This window comes from Pelophylax lessonae (assembly GCF_965119305.1).
Source record: "Pelophylax lessonae genome assembly, chromosome: 9".
In the NCBI taxonomy this organism is placed as follows: Eukaryota; Metazoa; Chordata; class Amphibia; order Anura; family Ranidae; genus Pelophylax; species Pelophylax lessonae.
The window spans coordinates 108,214,087-108,234,040 of record NC_138776.1 but is presented as its reverse complement, the minus strand read 5'-3'; the positions used below and the strand labels follow the sequence as shown (position 1 = coordinate 108,234,040).

Genomic DNA, 19,954 nt, shown 5'->3' with positions numbered 1-19,954 from the left:
CTGCCGCTAATTGGAGAACATTTGGAAGCTGGGCAGGATACTTATGCAACTATCATGTTTATGATTAAGATTTGTAGGCAGTGCAACCAAATCCATGTTTGTGATTCTTAAATCTTCCTGTTCCAGTGTGTATTCCTTCAGTTTGAGTTATGTACAGTATGTGTTCTGTATGGGTTCTCTGAATCAGCAAGCATTGTTCCTAAAGTGCATACAGATCACACACCGAACAAGAGGCCCATTTTTTTCAAGTGCAGGATGATGCTCCACCGCAGAATCCTAGGGATTGCTGTAGGAGAAGCCTCTGAACATCAGTTCCCTAGCTGCCTTTGCTGACCACTCTGAGGGTTGGTTTACACCAGATGCAGTCCAGTGCATTTTTAATCTGCATCAAAAATGCATGCATAGTGTTCTCTATGTATTCCAATGGCCCTAGTTCATACCAGTGTATTCCACAAAACTAGAACATGCTGCATTTTTTCCATATGGAATGTATCTGGAACCTGGTATAACACGTCAAAAACCCGTCACAAACACGCCATAAGTCACATGTCCTGAATTTAGAGTAAAATGAGAGAACAGAGTCTGGCACTTTATTGCACATATTGCACATGATTTAATTTATGTTTTAATGTGTATGATATGTTCTGCGGATTTATGTTTTATGTGACATCAATTGTTTGAGATTTGATACCTATTTTTATATATATTGCACAGGTCACCTATCCCTCTTTTTATTCCATTTAAGTGCAAAATACTAGAGTGAGATCAGTTTGAACACCATACATGGTTAGAGGGTATTGATTGGCAACTTCCGATACTTTACTTCACACACTCTTTGATATACCATATTTTCCGGCGTATAAGACTGGGTGTATAAGACGACCCCCAACTTTTCCAGGTAAAATATAGAGTTTGGGATATACTACCCCTCTTCCAACGCACACCAAGTAAAAATTAAAAAAGCATCACATTTGATTTCAATATGGCCAATATTTCAATATTTTATTTCAAACTATGACCCAATAGTTAGAGGATAATATAATTGGCAAGTTTTAACTCAGGAAACAAAATAAAAAATGGCCCCTGATCTCAGTGACAGTGTTTTTTAATTTTTGAATGCATGTTTGTCATAGACGATACTGTGTCACTTGAATTTTCAGTTTTCGTAACCAATTCAGCATCCTGTCTGAAGCGCAAAGATATTTTTGCTTTCTGTACACAACCAGCCCTTCCACATTTATATAGTGTGATCCAGCACCTAGATGCCATCTATGATTAAAAATACCATATGCCCGGGGTATGGAAAAAAGATAGAAAGAGGGGCGATGTGACCAGAAAAACATGCCTCTTTCACCTGTCTGGCCCGCCATTGTATCCTGTTACCGTACCTTCTTCTCTGCCTCTCAGATCTCGCACATGCACGCCTGCACCGCTTTACTGCAGTCCTCGGGAGCGAGACACAGAGAAGGAGGTACGGTAATAGGATACAAGGGCGGGCCAGACGGGTGAAAGAGGCATACCATAGTCTCTGAGACAGGGAGGGCTGGGAAGCAGGGAGAGCCAATCCAAGCAGGCATACCGTGGCCCTTTTTGAGTCCCCACCCCACCGCATAGTTCAGTCGGCTCCGAAGTTTCAGCATCCGCCCTATAAGACGATACCCGGCGTATAAGACGACCCCCGACTTCGGAGAAGATTTTCCTGGGTTAAAAAGTCGTCTTATACGCCGGAAAATACGGTACTTCTCTGCAGGCAGCGCCAATCACTTCACTTCTTTTCTATTTAAAATCAAGAGAATACTCAACAATCTACCTAGTGATCAGCAAAGCTGGCAAAAATGAACGAGCTTTAAAGTGGTTCTAACGTAAAATAGTTTACCCTAATGCATTCTCCGCATTAAGGTAAAAAAACTTCCCAATACCTATCCTACCCCAAAAACAATTACCTGGCTCCACTCACTAATCTTGTGCTATCTTGACTGCAGGAGCGCTTTCCTCTCTTCCTGGTTCCACAGGAGACACTGAGGGCAGTGGTAGCCATAGGGAAGAGGGAGCAAGGGTGTGTTATACCAGTGCTGTGTGCGTCTATGGACGCACAAATGCACAGGTGCCCCATTGCATACAGCTTGCTAATGAGGAACATGGAGGAAGAAAGAGCAGAGAGCACCAGTGAGGACCACCAAAGAGGTGGAAAGTGGCAGCTCTGTGAAATATTGTTGCACAGAGCAAATAAGAATAACTTTTTTTTTTTTTTTTTTTTTGTTTTTTAGCACAAAAAAAATGTACTTTTAGTATAACGTCAAAGGAATACAAGAAGTGCATCTAAAGCCAATTTTTGTATTTTTTTTTTAAGTCTTGAATATTGTAATATATAGAAGATTATAAAGATTAGAACCTCTGTTGTGACCTTATTTCTGTGTGCCTGCGGAGGACATTTACACTTTATTTTTCCCAGGGGCCATTTTTTACAGCACTGACACCGAGGGAAAAAAATCCCAGACTATTTACTGGTCACCAGAACAGGAATAGAGAAATCTACTATTGGGGGCAGTTGTTCTGATGACAACTGTTTAAGAGCGACTTCCTCTTGTTTTAGAGAGATTTCCTATAATTCCCGGTTGTGCCTATAGGACAGAAAATAGTAGCGAGCAATGGGTGTAAATGCGGGTGGGTTCCTTTGTACAGCCTGCCACAGCCCAACAGGCTTTGATGGCCGTGATTGGCTCACTGCATTGGGGATGTTACTAACCATTGGGCGGGGGGGGAAAAGTAGGCATGGTGGCCACCAAAAAAGGAAGCAGACATTATGAATGAATCAAGTTGGGATTTATTAGTGGGTGAAATATTGTTTAAAAGGTAAGAAATTACTAACATAGAAATAAAGATTTTTTTTAAATTCTTTATTTTTGTCACATTACAGAATCGGTATCCATATCATTGTAACCAGATAAACACGTATTGCATTGCAAACTTGTACAGCAATCATAGACAAAGTGCAGAGTTCAGCTTTAACCATTCTTTTTCTATCCAATACTAAACAGTGTTGGTCTTGGATATAAAATGGAGAAAAACGATTACTCAAATATTCATGGTGATTTATAGGCATTCATAAGGAGACACCTTATTGGCTCATTTTCAATTAAGCCCCACAGGAATATACATGTTCTTAAGGAAACACATTAATAGGCTGACAGCATTTTCCCTAGTTTCCATTTTATGATGCAGCTTAAACTCTAAGCTAAATTTCTTTTTCCTTTTCCCACATTTGTAGCATGCTGAAAAGCAATTACAAATCCCTCAGGAAAATCAGCACCTGCAGGACGAGGAAAAAAAAAAAAAAAAAAAAAAGTTTGTCTGGCAACAGCGGGTATTGTCAACTATTACTCACATAATTCTGCAAACATTCTGCCCCCTTCCTGTAGTGTGACTGGTGGAGTCTGAGAACACACAGAGCTTAGTGTTCCTGTTAAACTCCCCCACCATTAAGCGGCTGAATCTGTTGCATTTAGTTATAATAGAGGAGACAAAAAAGGGTTTTGGAAATCCCTCTAGTCTAAATGAAATCACATGACGTTCACTTCCAGATGCAGCCGGGTTGACAGGCTGATTCAGTTTTATTTCTTCAAAATAGTTTCATTTGTCACAATAGAAATACACATGATTTTCCTTCCTGCTAATCGCTCACATTCACGCTCATCTGTTTTTTCTGCCTATCATTATGGAATGGAAGAGAGCCAAGCACACCTACCAACACTCGATGAATAAAAAAAAGGAGGGAAACAAAGATGAAACTAAAAGTCCTTCCCTTACAGTGAGGCTGTACACACTACAAGGGTTAAAGTGGTTCTAGAGTTTCGGGATATTTTTTTTTGTTAAAAATAACTAACATGTTATACTTCCCTCCTCTGTGCAGTTGGTTTTTCACAGAGCAGCCCGGATCCTCCTCCCTCCTGCCGAGTGCCCCCACAGTATGCAGCTTGCTATGAGGACTCCCCAGCAGAGCTGCAACTCCCTGTGTCCATTCGGACATGGAGCTGTGGCCCAGCCCCTCCCCCCTCTCTCCTCATTGGCTTACTGACTGACTGACAGCAGTGGGAGTCAATGGTGCCACACTTTCGTCTCAGCCAATGAGGGAGAGTCCCGGGCAGCCCAGAAACTTTTGCATTACTGCTGGATGGAGATGGGCTCAGGTAAGTATTAGGGGGGCTGCTGCACATAGAAAGTTTTTTTTATCCTAAAGGGGTTGTAAATTCAGGTTTTTTTTTTTTTTTTTTATATCTTGATGCATTCTATGCATTATGATAAAAAAAACCTGTGTGAAGCAGCCTCCCCCAATACTTACCCGAGCCCCCTCTATATCAAGCGATGTCCACAAGTGCCTCAGCCGTCCAGGAAATCAAAGCTCAGTTGGCCAATCAGGAGAGAGGGGGGCAGGGCCGAATTGCAGCTCTATGTCTAAATGGATACACGGAGCTGACGCTAGGCTCCGGTGCCCCCATAGCAAGCTGCTTGATGACTCAACAGGAGAGGGGCCAGGAGCTTCAGCCAGGGACCCGGGAAGAGGAGGATCTGGGCTGCCCTGTGCAAAACCAACTACACAGAGGAGGTAAGTAGAACATGTTTATTTAAATAGAAAAATTCAATGCATTAAGATATAAAACCTTCTGCCTTTCAACCACTAACCGCTGACAGTTATTACCTTTTGTATCACTTGACCCTTCCTTTTAGATTGTAAGCTCTAAGGAGCGGGGCCCTCTTGTCTTGTACTGAATTGTATTGTACTGTCTGCCCTCATGTTGTAAAGTGCTGTGCCAACTGTTGGCACTATATAAATCCTGTTTAATATTAATTCATATCTAGGGGGACTGGGTAAAGCAGTTTTACTGATCCTCCATGCTCAAGACCGATCCCTGCAACCTCTTCTACCCGATTCTCTGGCAGTCCTCCGATGTCATCAACATCCATTCAGAACCCATAGCCCTGCACGCCAAACCATACGGAAGCAGAGGACCAAGTAAAAGTGCTTTTCCCTTCCCCTGGACAGAGAGCAGCCGACCACCTACAGTGTTAGTACATCCTCACTGGAAGGAAGGACTAATATTTTCCCATGTGTTGGGCTTGAAGCCACTTCCTCACCCAAAAGACTCCCTGCCCCCCCCCCCAAAATTCTTTTATAGCTTGACAAAACTGCACACATTTCTGGGTATTAGGTCAGGTTCACACTGTTGTGGTAATATACCATGCATTACGGTCCGTTGTGTTACAGTGCAGCTCCAGTCTTCATCAGAAAAAAGTCAGCAGCAGCAAATACTGCAGTTGCCAACTTTTCATATTAAGGCACTTACCTGTCCTGGTATCCAGCAGTGTTCTCGCCAGAGGCAATCCTTCAATTGGCTATCAGGTTCTGGCGCCACCATCCTAACGGAAACCAGCAGTAAAGCCTCATGAAGTGTGCTGTGCTTTGTGAATGGCTCAGTCTTCTGGGACCTGTGAAGTGCCCCAGAAGGCTGCACGGGAAGAAAGGGGGGGGGGGTAGGATTCTGAATTTGTGCATTAATTCACTGCAAACTCAAAACCAGGTACCGGCTCCACCCCCCCCCAAAACCAGGTACCGGCTCCACCCCCCCCAAAACCAGGTACCGGCTCCACCCTCCCCCTCCCCCCAAAGAGTTGCCAAAACGTGGCAGCAGAGGGAGGAGGAGGCAGACAAGCAGAGTGTCCCCTTTTGGCATAGATTCTATTCATTTTGGATAGCGTAAGGGGATTACAACCCCAGGCAGGTGTTTTTTGACATCTGTGTCCCATTGGGTAGATTTCTTTTACCTTCCTTTCCCTTAGACGAAACTAGAAGAGGAAATCCCTCCAAAGTGAGGCCATTCCCTGCTTGTCACCAGGGTCACCAGAACTAGTGAAGATTTCCCCTTTATTATTGCTCTGTAAACAAACAGAAATTTAGGATTTTCCTTTACTTTCCCTTTCGGTGATAACAAGAAAATGGAACTAATAAGGAGGATGAAGAACCCTAAAGAAACACAGACAGCAAAGTAAAAAAAATAACCTGAAAGGTGTTCTAATCCCTCTACACTCTCTCCGCAACTGAAAAAATAAAAATACAGTTATACTTTTAGGCAGCCCATTCATTTGAATAGACTGCCTAATGCATTTAAAAAAAAAAAAAAAAAAAAAAAAATTAAAGGGGGGGGGGGGAGAGGAGGAGGTACTCCTGCTCTTCTTTTTTTCCCCCTAACGCACCACATTACAATGCAAAGTAGTGCGTTGCCATTGCCTTGTACTGTAAAGTGTGGACAGAGAAAGGTTTCATTTCTGTTTAAAATTAGTCAGATTTTTTTGGGCAGCATGCAGGCTGAACCAAAAAGAGAAAATTTATCAGTTAGTTAAAGGCAAGCCAAAGTTAATGGCAAGCCAGCACTGGAGTGAATGTAGAGAGAAAGTAGCTGCATAGGGGCTGCAGGAGATCAGCAGAACGGACAGTTGATGATACATAATGATGCAAATCAAGTGTCATCCAGTTAGCATTTGCATACACTTTATCCTTTAAATTAGGGATAGACCTATTATCGGCAAGGTCTGTATATCGGGGGGCCGATATGCACTTTCCCCGATATATCCGTATTTGCCCCGGAACTGGCTGATATTTTTGTCACGTCATTCTGCCTTCTTAGGCTGCCTCCCTCGCCTTGGACAGCCTCGTCTTGAGTCGGGACTAGTATCACCGCCATACACCCTCCCACAGCATCCCGGTGCCAGCCAGCCACTCACCACATGGTGCCAGGCAGACAGCCACCCACAGGCCCTGTGCCACCCACCCACCACAGGGTGCCAGCCAGCCACCCACCACAGGGTGCCAGCAAGCCACTCCCCACAGGGTGCCAGCCAGCCACCCATCCACCACAGGGTGCCAGCCAGCCACCCATCCACCACAGGGTGCCAGCCAGCCACCCATCCACCACAGGGTGCCAGCCAGCCACCCATCCACCACAGGGTGCCAGCCAGCCACCCATCCACCACAGGGTGCCAGCCAGCAAGCCACCACAGGGTGCCAGCCAGCAAGCCACCCACCACAGGGTGCCAGCCAGCAAGCCACCCACCACAGGGTGCCAGCCAGCAAGCCACCCACCACAGGGTGCCAGCCAGCCAGCCATTAACCACCTCAATACAGGGCACTTAAACCCCCTTTATTCCCAGACCAATTTTCAGCTTTTAGCGCTGTTGCAATTTGAATGACAATTGCGCGGTCATGCAACGCTGTACCTAAACCAAATTTGTGTCCTTTTTTCCCCACAAATAGAGCTTTCTTTTGGTGGCATTTGATCACCGTCAGGTTTTTTCTTTAAGGGAAACAAATAAAAAAAGACTGAAAAGTTTGAAAAAAAAAAAAAAAAAAGTTTTTTTGTTTAGGTTATAAAATTTTGTAAATAGATATGTTTTTTCCTGCACTGATGAGCACTGATGATGCCGCACTGATGAGGAGACACTGATGGGGTGGCACTGATATGCAGCACTGATGGGCACTGATATGTGGCACTGATAGATAGCACTGATATGCAGCATTGATGGGCACTGATAGGCAGCACTGATAGGCGGCACTGATCGGCACTGATGGGGGCACTGAAGGGCACTGATAGGCAGCACTGGTGGGCAATAATGGGCACTGGTGGGCGGCACTGATAGATGGCATTGGTGGGCAACACTGATAGGGAGGGCACTGGGGGGCTCTCTGAGCCCTGCTTGCCATCCCTGGTGGCCATAGTGGGCATCCCTGGTGGTAATGGGTGGGCATCCCTGGTGGCTTAGTGGCACCCCTCCCCCCCCCCAGGGCTGCACTGGTAATCAATGTTCTGATTACCAGCACAGACCCCCCCCTGTGATCAGTGAGTAATTAGAAATACTCACTGATCACCCCGGCAGCAGCACCGATCATCCCTCTTCTCCTCACTGACAGGATCTGTCAGTGAGGAGAAGAGATCGAAGCCGTTACAACGGCTCTATTTACATTACATGACGGCTGTGATTGGACACAGCCGTCATGTGATCAGGAGGGCCAATCACAGGGCCCTCCTGCCGACTGATGTTGCTCTGTGTCCGAGGGACACAGGCACATCGAGATCGCGCCGCTGCGCGTGCCCGCGGCGGCGCAATCTCTCTCCTTCTGAAGGACGTTCCAGAACGTCCATTCAGAAGGACGAGACTCCTGCCCGGCCGTATATGTACAATGGCCCGGGTGGGAGGTAGTTAAGCATTAAAATAAAATTAACATGTTCAGTACCAGATTTGTGTCAAAAATTATCTTTTATTTTTCAAAACTTTAAATGTACAAAATATCGGCCCATACCGATACGTTGTGACCAAAAGAACCATATCGGTTTATCCCTAATTCAAATACAGGGACAGATCAGAAAAATCATACAAGCGGGTTCAATTCACTAAAACTACAGTACATGTGTTAATGCATACAAGATGTATTTCCAGTTCTCATTGCTAAAAATATAAGTTATGGGATAGAATACTCATTTTGTAAACTGAACTCAAAGCAAAGCTGGTTAAAGGTCAATTCCACACAAAACTTAACAGTTTTGGGGACTGCTGGCTAGTTAAATCACATGCAATCTTATTGTTAATCTGATGAACTCCAGTGGTGAGACACCTACAGCAGAATTCCCTAGTCAGCTATTGGCCAGATGATGTCACACTGATAGCGTACAGTCAGCCCCTAAACTAAACATACAGGTGTAGAAATGAAGGAAAACCAGACAGAAAAAATGCCTATCGTTTCTGAACGCGTTTTATTAATATAAGAAACACTATGAACACTGGCTTAGTCTGCCTTATAAAAAGGAAAAGCCTGCTCTGATATTGCTATACCTTGAGAACTAGGTCCTCTGAAGACAATAATGAAAAATCTGTCTGGTCTGCTGATCTCCCTGCATGCTGGCAACTTCTCAAACATCTGTTAAAGGTCAGATTTCCCCTGCATGGAACCAATCAATAGAGCTATACAACTCTACAAGAACCAAGACAAGCCTCAAACAAAGACCACTGTTTCACATGAAGAAGGAATTTTAACAAAAAAAAAAAAAAGTTCTACACGACATCTTTTTTTCCACTAAGCCTTCCCCCTCTGCAGATCTTTAAAGTAGCAAAAAGCAGGAATATTCAGACCTAAACAGGCTGCATCGTTCAATACCTTTGGTCCAGACTGATTCAAAGCTATTTAGGAACATTAAACACTGCATTTTCTGTGATACCTTAAGAAACAGACATTTTATGTTATGTGGGATGAGGAATATGGCAAATGTACCAAAATAAAATAAATACAGATTTTCCATCAGCTGTTGCCTTGGAGCTTTCTCAGCACAAGTAGCCTGTCCAGAGCTCTTCATACAAAGAATTTCAATGTATCCCCAAACCAGCGAATATATGGCCCTTTTCTCGGTTTTCAATCTGCCCCAGAGCTTGCTCACAGTAGGAGTGACCAAGGGGATCCTCCTATACATTATAGGGTGTCCAGATTATTCTCTGAGGGCGTCCTGAATTTATAAACTATTTAACATGGTCATGAAACACTTGGAATTCGACAGAAACAAAATTATTGCTTTTATAAAAGGTCTCAGAGGAGAGAACTCCAGCCCCCCCCCCCCCCCCCACCCAAAAGTCAGCAGCAACAAATAGTATAGCGGTTGTCTTTAATATAAGGAGGACACTTACCTGTCCAGGGATTCAGTGATTTCTTCACCCGAGCTGATTTTTTCAATCAGCTTTGGGTGCAGGCACTGGCATCTTAGGTATGGGAAACTGGCAGTGAAGCCTTCCTGCCTCACAACTGGTTTCCTACGACCCATGTGCGAACCACACTGAGCTTTGTGAATGGTCCCGCAGTCTTTTGGGACCTGTGACGTGTCTCCTTTGCAGTCAGCCAATGGGAACTTAAATACCACCTACACTTAAAGCTGAGTTCCACCCTAAAATAATACTTACCTCCATCTTCTTGCTCCGGGTCACCTGAAAAACAAACGGATAATCGCAATTTTTTGGGTTTTTTTTTTTTTACTTACCTTGTTTAGAAGAAAAAATACTCACTTTACTTCCTCTTCCTCCCCTCGGCGACCACGGCGATTCGTCACTTCCTGGCCTGCTATGATTCCTGGGAGCTGAACGTCATCGCTCCCAGGAATCAATGCGCCTGCACCGGCCCCGACGTTAGTTCCAGTGCAGGTGCCGTCATACCTTGCTAAAAAGCTTCTAGGCATGCCCAGAAGCTGTGCAGGGATGACGCTGCAGAACCGGAAGGGACGGCGGGGCCAGTGCAGTGCATCGTGGGACCGATGAAGACGGAAGATGACGCAGAAGAGGATTGCGCTGGCTTCAAGCTGCCCACACCTGAGATGGCAGCGCTGGACAATACATTTTCAAGATAGAGGCTATCCATTTTGGAATGCACTAGCCCTGACTGTCCCGGGGGTATTTTTATTAAAGAAAAAAAATTCCCAGGGTGGAACTCCGCTTTAACTCTTGAGCTTTTTAAAAAAAAAAAAAAAAAGCAAACCCCTAAATTAATCTTACATGATTTTGCGCTGGTTCATACTGATGCGTTGCGAGTTTCACAGAATCCCATGACAAAGAAAAAGTTAATTATTTTCAATGGTGCCTGTTCCCATCAATGCAACCCTGTGCAGTGCGCTTTTTGGAAAGATTCCTGTGATACTTTGATGCAATTTCAGTATGATTTGGCTCCATAGAATATGCTAAGCAAATTCAAAACTGCATCACAGTAGAGTGAACCGAGCCTAAATGAATGGTGATATTTCATGGGTGGAGAGACCGTTAATATAAGGTCCTGCCACAGCAGGTGAGGAAAAAGATGACAAAAACACGTTCTCAATAGGAAAGAGGTCTTTGTTAGGTTTCCCAAGCATTATAACATGACTCGAAGGGCAACCATCTATGACCACCCACATGAGACTTGGCACCTCCAAAAATCCGTTCCCAAACATAGTGCAAGAATGAACTGCCCAATTAAAGTGGCAGTGCTGATAAAAAGTGCAAAGCCCAATCATATTACTAAATAATTGCATTTTGGCACTGATGCACACAAGGCAGACAACTTACAATTTTAAATAAATTATTATGCATATCGGCAAGTAGAAGGTTCTCTGGTGACTTATCTTATAAAGCACTCAAAAGATGCTAATTTGCCCATAAGTGTGCATAGGACTTACATAGCTGAATTTTCTTGCATTACCATTTGAAGAAACGCAATTAGGGTTCCAAAACTGTTAGGCTATTGGTATGCATTGACTAGGAATAAGGGATAAGCTCCTCTGACAGCAAACAGGTTAAGGAGACAACATCAACAATGCCTAGACTAATTCTACAATGCCCTTGCATAGCATGTAAAACGGATATCACAAACCGGCTCCATACAACTGAACCCAAGACTTTCCCAGCAATGAATGATTTACTTTGTCTGCCTTGACATTGATCCCATGACCTTCCAGTATTTTTCCCCTGAATTCATTGCTTCTGCACACAGCCTTCAGTGTCTCAATAACCACAAGAGGCAAGCCTTCAATTTATATTCCAACCACTTCGCCATAATAAATAATATATTTTACACTCAGAATCCTGAGAGCCTCAAGGGTCAGAGCTGCACATCCTTTGCCACCGCTCCGTCCACAATGTTATGAGATTAAATGTGAATCCTGCATAGGATTAGCTTTCTGTTTCATATCTTTTCTGAAAAGGCAAAGTAGGAACAGGTTCATTTACTAATGTTCTTCTGTCCTTGGAGCAGTCACATGACACTTGGCAAAATCAGCCATATATCACGTCTATAGAGCTTTAAAAGGAGGCCAATGTCTTATTGGATTTGTTCAGATCTTCTACGGTAGACCTAAGAAATCCTAAATGGCTGCCTATAGATTCACTACATATTCAGTGCCTTGTATGAGGATTTAGTCCCCTCATTGTGAACTTCCCTAGCACGGCATAAATGTATCAGTATTAGGCTGCCACCATTTTGCTTTGTTATTGAGCATGGATCTCACACATATTAAAAAAGGGATAAATTGGGAAGCCTCTAGGTTAGCTTGTCGTCACTGGATTTATTGCTATATATGCCCCAGTGTTGGTACACAGATTATAGTACATGGCACAGAGGCACCTATGCGGGCACACTCAAGAGCCCCGCTGCTGCGTCCATTGACACAGACAGCAGGACTCGGCCCCGCCCCCATGTCACTGGATTTGATTGACAGCAGCGGGAACCATTGGCTTCCGCTGCTATTAATCTAGCCAATGAGGGCCCGAGACAGCGGGTGGAGCTGCTGGGCTCTTGCTCATCGCTGGAACGTTTGGGTTCAGGTAAAAATAATGGGGGGTCTGGGGGGGGCAGCTGCAACCAAGAAGGTTTTTCACCTTAATGCATATGCATTAAGGTGAAAAACCTTGAGACTACAACTTCTTTAAAATGAGTATTTTTTGCTAGAAAATTACTTAGAACCCCCAAACATTTTATAAATATATATATATTTTTAGCAGAGACCCTAGAGAATAAAATGGAAATCGTTGCAATATTCTATGTCACTGTATTTGCGAAGCAAGCTTTCAAACGCAATTTTTTGCAAAAAACACACTTTATTAGATTAAAAAAAGATATAACACTAAAAAGTTAGCCCAAATTTTTTGTAAAATATGAAAGATGATGTTACGCTAAGTAAATGGAGACCGAACATGTCATGCTTTAAAATTGCGCACGCTAGTGGAATGGCTACAAACTACGGTACTTAAAATCTCCATAGGAGATGCTTACATTTTTTTTTACAGGTTTATAGGTTACCTGTTTAGAGTTACAGAGGAGGTCCAGAATTATTGCTCTTGCTCCAACGATCACGGCGATATCTCATGTGTGATTTGAACGCCATTTATATTTGCAGGCACGACTTACGTATGCGCTCCTAGCTCCTCACCCCCCCCCCCCCCACACCATTTCCCCCATAGCAGCAAGCCACTTACTATGGGGGGGGGGCATTTGTGAACCTTAACTTTCACACCTCGCCGCCTGCGTCTTTTGACACAGACAGTGGGACTCCGTCTGTGTCACTGGCTGTGAATAACAGCAGAAGCCAATGGTTCTCATTGTGGTCGCTGAGCCAATGAGAAGGAAGAAGAGGACAGAGCCTCGGCTCTTGTGCACATTGCTGGATTGAAATTGAGCTCAGGGAAGTATAAGTGGGGCTGTCGGGGGAAGCATTTTTTTTTTCCTTAATGCAGAGAATGCATTAGGGTAAAAAACCTTCTGCCTTTAGAACAACTTTAAATCATATGGTTAAAGTCTATTTTCCAGAAGCAGAAGACAACTAAAGCTGTCCCACACAGTGCTTGAATATTGGTCGACTCCTGCTGGCTAAGCAGATATTCAAGCAGTGTGTATGGCCCTGCTGGCACCACTCTCTTCGTAAAAAAGTGCATTGTTCAATAGGTTTTTGTTGGAAGAAATGAATTGGAAAATTGTTGGTCATCTGCATGTAGTTAGGGCAATAATCCAGCAGGGGGAGATTCCTCCATGGCCCTGTTTAGCATGGATGGAGGAATCGGTCAGATTTTTTTTTTTTCAGCCCACAGGCTGAACAAAAAACATGGCCGGTTAAGACTATCTAAAAAGAGTTACGACGCTGTGCAATTTCACTGTAGAACAGAGTGGTCACCCCTGTTAAGAAATTCAAGAGCTGCCACAGAGAAACTCTGAAAATGAAAAACCGGTAATGTTCGTGACAAATTGCATTATACGGTATATGTAAATTCTGATTTTGCCAAATAATTTCACTTTACAGTACAGCTAAAATAATAAGTGGGCACCATTTGTATGATGAGTTAGGCCACACCTATGTGACCTAAAAGTCACGCAATTTTACCATAATTTTGACTGGACTTGAAGCAATGCCTATGTCCATGGACCTCAAAACGCATTAAAATAAGCCCAAAGTAGTGCAGGGGCTACTTTGAAGTCATTGCGACTTGAAGTCATACAGATATGAATGGTACTCATTGGAAATCATGGAGAACGACTTGTCATGTGACTTTGCAGTCCCAAATCGCAGGGCAAGTCAAGTGTGAAAAGGGCCTAAATAGTAAATTTCATCACAAAGTGAGTGAAGCATTGCTGCCTATGTTTAAGTCTGTTATCAGTTATTTAAAGAATGTCGGCTCCTACAAACAAGTTCCAACTGAAAACATTTACATTTCTTGTCTATAGCCTATGGGAAGTCCCACTTACACTGATCGTACAGCATTCAACAAGGTTGAACAAAAACAAACTCTCCTTACACTTCAATTACTGAAAATATAGAATCAAGTATGGAATACTATAAAAATATTTACATACACAGATTACGATACAGATTTTGTAAACTCATATTTCCTAAGCAAAATATTAGATTGGTTATGTTTTTTATTAGGTGCAAACAAGCGTAAGGAAATGTAGCCTTGTGCCTTCCACTGCCAACTAGTTTTAAAAAGGTGTGGTGTGGTCAACACCACCTAAAATATTACCATCAAAGTCTGGATTAACTTTGGTAAGGTTATCACTAATATCCCAATTCTATTAAATTAATTTGAATATAAAGATTTTCTCACCTTTAAGGCTGTACGCTCTTTTTTCCATTTTGGAGATCTGTCATGGTTACAAAAAATATTTAGGAGGCACTGAAACTATCCTCGGTTAAGGCCACTTCCAGGTACTTTTATTATACAGAACTGGTATGGGTCCCTTATGTCTATATATTGGATGTGGGCCTGGAAGCCAATTTAATACAGAATACATGAATATAAAAAATAAATAAATATAGGTTTTAGATATTGGCCCTTGGATTACCCTATTGTCCCCTTCACCCCCCTCCTTTCCTCCCACATATGGGATAACACTGGATTTGGTGCATAGCATAGACAATTGTAAATGGTAAAATTGTGTTGTTCGCATTTGCCATATATGAATGTTTTTTCCTTATATATATTAATCTGTTAATTGATATGATCTTGTAGCTCTACTACCTCCTATTTTTCCCCTGGAGAAGCAGATTTACAATCTGAGAAATGTGTCGAGAAGCGGCTTTATCCCTTTGCAAATGTTGGCTTGGAAATGCAAAAGTCAACCAAAGCTTTACATCAACAAGCAGATTTATGAAGCACATCCCACGCAGAAGGGTTTGAGACATGAGGACAATGTATGTATAGATCATTTTATTTAAAGTAAAGAGAATATCTTTGGAATTTTGCAGATTCTCATTGAGCAATATTCTAAGTGTTGTTTTAACATACAGGAACAGAAATGTGTAAACTTTAACCACTTCTGTACCAGAAGATTTTCCCTCCTAAAGGCCATTTTTTGCGATTCGGCACTGCGTTATTTTAGCAGGCAATTGCGCGGTCGTGCGACACTTTACCCCAAAAAAATTGATGTCCTTTTTTTCCCTCACAAATAGAGCTTTCTTTTGGTAGTATTTGATCACCTGTGCGACTTATTTTTTGTGCTATAAATGAAAAAAAAAAAAAAAGGGGGACAATTCAGAAAAAAAAAAAAATATATATATATATTTATTTTTCACTTTTTGCTATAGAACATTCCCCAAACAAAATTAAAAATCTAATTTTTTCATTATTTTAGGCCAATTTGTATTCTGCTACATATTTTTGGTAAAAAAAAAAAATCCCATTAAGCAAATTTTGATTGGTTTATGCAAAAGTTTTCGTGTCTACAAACTAGGGGAAAGATTTGTCATTTTTATTTATTTTTTTTACTTGTAATGGCGGCGATCAGCGATTGTAAGATTGCAGGGAACAGATCAGACCCCTGACAATTTTGACACTTTTGGGGGGGGGGGGGGGGGCAGTGACATTACTGAAGTAATCAGTGCTAAAAAATATGCAGTTACTGTAATAATGACAATGGCAGGGAAGGGGTTAACCCAGGGGCGATCAAAGGGTTAAGTGTAAGCCTAGGGGGTGTTTTCTAACTGTGGGGGGGGGGGGTTGTAATATCAACACAGAGACCTTTGTTCCTAAATAGCAGGAACACAGAGGACTCTGTTGACAGCAGAGAGATCAACGGTCTGCTGTGCTTACAACAAATAGTGGGTGCCCGGTGGCAATCGCGGCCACTGGCCCCACGCCTCGGCTTCCCGTTGGTACAGGTACGGTGATTTGCGTACTTTCCGTATAACTGCGCCAGCTGGTCGGAAAGTGATTAAACATCTTTTGTGGATATATTGTTGTATATTGGTATATTTAAAGTTATATTGCCAGCACACTGTGGGTCTTCAAAATTGGCATCCAAATGTCCATTCTTTGCCGTGAGGTGTTCCCTCTAATACACTTTGGGGCACTATTTTGAAGATAAATTGTGCTGGCAATATATGTGTAGCACCCTCCTACGTTGGTGCTATTAGAGTATAGTTTTTGGTCTTTCTGCCTATCAGAGCAGGATCTGTTAGTGAGGTCTGCTCATAATGCTCAGGTGCAGCTCAGCATGTATGACGTGTTTCACACTGATCCAACAGGGAGGCATATTGGACAGTGGGAGGAAACCTGACAAATGAGTGCACTGACATATACCACAGTCATGGTGATTGGCAGAGGAGAGTGCCTCGGTGAATGCTGGGATACTGTATAAATGTCAAGCGCACATTGACTTGTGGGCCTTTTAGCTGGAGAGCGGGGTTGCTGCCCCTCCTCTGTAGAAGCTGCCATGCGGCCTCAGGTGGTTGACTTGAGAGTCAGAGAGGATCTGAACCCAGATGTCCTGCAGAGCTGACTGGAAGGGAGACATTGTAAAGGGTCTTATGCTGCCTATAGCGAGTACAGATCTGTTTCATGGGTCCTGTTCTGAGAGGGCCACCCCTTCTGCTAAAAGAGTCAATGGACGGGTGTCAGTCAAGGGGATGCTAGAGAGTGTCCTGAAGATAATGTAGTTGCGTCAAGTTTTCTGCTAGAGCAGTGGTTCTCAACTCCTGTCCTCAGGACCCACTAATAGGCCAGGTTTGCAAGATAACTTAAACAGGGGATATAATTGGTGCTCAGTGATTGCAGTACTCTAGTCTGCACCTCCCCAAGGTCATACTTAAAATCTGGCCTGTTAGTGGGTCCTGAGGACAGGAGTTGAGAACCACTGTGCTAGAGAGAGTAAGAGGACTTAAATTCTTCCATACAAGTGGCAGTATGGTCAAGGTAGTGTGTCTGCTTCCACAAATAACCTGGTGAGGCAAAGTGAGAGTTGTCCTTATCTATTGTGAATAGTTCTAGTTGGGAGTATCCCACTATTCCCTTCTCGCATCCAAGTTCCACAATAAATATAAAACTAAAACCCCTGGACTGCTTATTGAGTAACGAGCAACTTGGAGTGAGGAAGGATGTGTGAACTGTCTCTTAGTGACTGTCTGCAGGTAATCAGAGAAGACCCAAAAAAGCCATCACACAGCAAGCCTTACGGGGACAGTGCTACATATGCTTGTGTTGTAGCAACCACTACTACAGCACCCATCAGTCATATGCCATTTCCAGGAATGTGTGTGATGCGAATATTGTACTTGGTATATTTAAAGTCATTATTTTCTTAAAATTCACAGTAAAAAACAATATTAGGGACACGATACCATTTTTTGTAATTCAAATCCAATAATATGATCTAAGTGGTGCCTACAGTACAGCTAGCCATATTTTAAGGGAACATATTAAAGTCAAAGGGGACCTGTAACCTTAAGAAGAAGTGTGCAGAAGTCTTCTTACTCCAGTCTGCATGCAAACCCCGAGATAGCAGGTTTACCATGACTCCCTTATCTCGACTACCCAAACGAAAGTATAAAGCTAAAAATACAAGAATGTATATTTCATATTGCTACCCAAATGAAAGCATGTGTCTGCAGAATGGCACACGATCTACATTTTCCATGAATGATTATGGCTGAGGTTGAATTGCCATGTTTCAGCTCTATTCCTTGTTTTCATCTCTGTTGGAGCCCAGCCAGGAAGTTTCCAGTGAACTATATAAAGCAAAACCATATGTGTGAAAACCCTGAGCTCAGCAACACCAGGGTCATCCTTACATCGCCTGTAACAATAGCTGTAGCACACTTTTTACCACGTAAGCACGTTAACAATAAAAGAAGGAAAATAGACTTTTAAAGCCCAATGCTCAGCTACAGGGAATCTGTGCAAATAAACCCAGCTTGGTTACAAATTGAAGGAAGTGAAACATCAGTTTGTGCTCTGCATTTTTTTTTAGAACTTGATTGCAGAACAATAGCGGGCTTCAACCTTTTCCTATTACATAACACAGAGGAAAAAAAAAAAAGTCACATGAAGTTCTTTGTTTCTCTTCAACCTTTCAGGAGGCCCAAAGTGGTCTCCTGCCTATGGAATCTACAGATATGTAGCAATCCACATTATCATGCCGCCATGTAAAACTTCTCTTCATAAATCAAAGTATCTCTTATGCAACCATTGAGGCAGAAACAGTCCAGCTTTGAAAACAATGAAAAATGTTGCACTATTTTCAATGACAGTGTATAAAAAAATTAATTTAAAAAAAAAAAGTCTCTCTCTCCACTACAAAGACTGTTGCCATTCATTTTACAAGACAATCGGCCAGCAGTGAACTGCAACTGTTCTTTGTTGCAGTGGGCAGCCTCCACTCTTCTTTCACATAAACACTATTATTACAAAGGAAAAGGTCTCTTCACGTGTTGACGACAGTAACCTGCCTGTGAAAGAATTTCTTCACATACACGTTCGCTGGGCCTCAGCTTTGTACATCTCCTTTGCTTGTTAAAGCATACCTAAACCCACCAACAGAAAGCTTTGGCTGCACTTGTTTTCAATTTTCAGGTGAAGAACATTTTCAACAAGTACAAAAAAAACAGGCATTGATCTTGCCAAAAATACAGAGTCTGTGCCACTCTCTGTGAGCTGACCTGAAAGCATAAGCCATGGAATCTTCCTGCTGTACCAATCCCATTATCCCAATGGAGAGGAAATGAACAAAAGGCAGCGGTTACCATGGCTCCTTCCATAGATACAGTGGAGTAGTGAGTGTACCCAACAAGGAACAGGATTACCAGGTGAACATTTGCAGACCTGAAAAGAATGGGCATTTGACCTGTGAAGAGTACAATACACAGTCTATGACCACAAGCTCCAAATCGGGAGTCAGCAGCTGTGAAGTCTACAAAGCATAAATGCTTGTGCACATATTTTGGAAAAAAGATTTGACTGGGGATTTGTTCATTGGCTGATCCGAATAAAAAAAAAAAAAAAAGAAGTAGAGATTAACACTCTATGTGTTTTTTTTTTTTTTTGGGGGGGGGGGGGGGCTGGGTTTTAAAAATGCATGTTATACAACCCCAATTCCAAAAGACAGGACAGTGTGTAAAATCTATATGAAAACAGAATGCAATGATTTGCAAATCTCAAACCCATATTTTATTCCCAATAGAAAATATATCAAACTAATTGTAATAATTTCCCTATAGAAATAGGAAAGTATTCTGAAACTTTAGGAGGAAAGAAAAAAGGTAATTTTGAAACTGAAGGCAGCAACACATCTGACCTGAGCACTGCTAACAAGCTGGAAGGTCCCTTTCCTCTTTAGTCCAGAAAATGCGGTGCCCATGGATGCCAAAAAACGGAATTTTTGTAAAATCTTACCTGTAAAATTCCTTTCTCTGAGTCCTCCGACAGTCGCCGCCTCTTCATATTCGTCACATATGGGGTATTAGACTTTGCTCCGAAGGAGTAGCTAGGCAACAGAATATGTTAACAATAAAGCTTTAACATATCCCACCCTCAAGGGGTGGTCCCCTCAGTCAATACCCTCCTACTTCCTGCAACCATATCTCAGTTTTAGTGGAATAGCAGTAGAGTATACATACAAACCCCAAAAGAGGGGCGG

The 19,954-nt window shown here is 42.7% G+C and overlaps 1 protein-coding gene across 1 annotated transcript in view; it reads right to left on the bottom strand.

The window, feature by feature from the left end:
• JMJD1C (jumonji domain containing 1C) overlaps positions 1-19,954 on the bottom strand; it is a 490,497-nt gene that overhangs the window by 422,679 nt on the left and 47,864 nt on the right. The gene's annotated exons all lie outside the window — the stretch shown is intronic.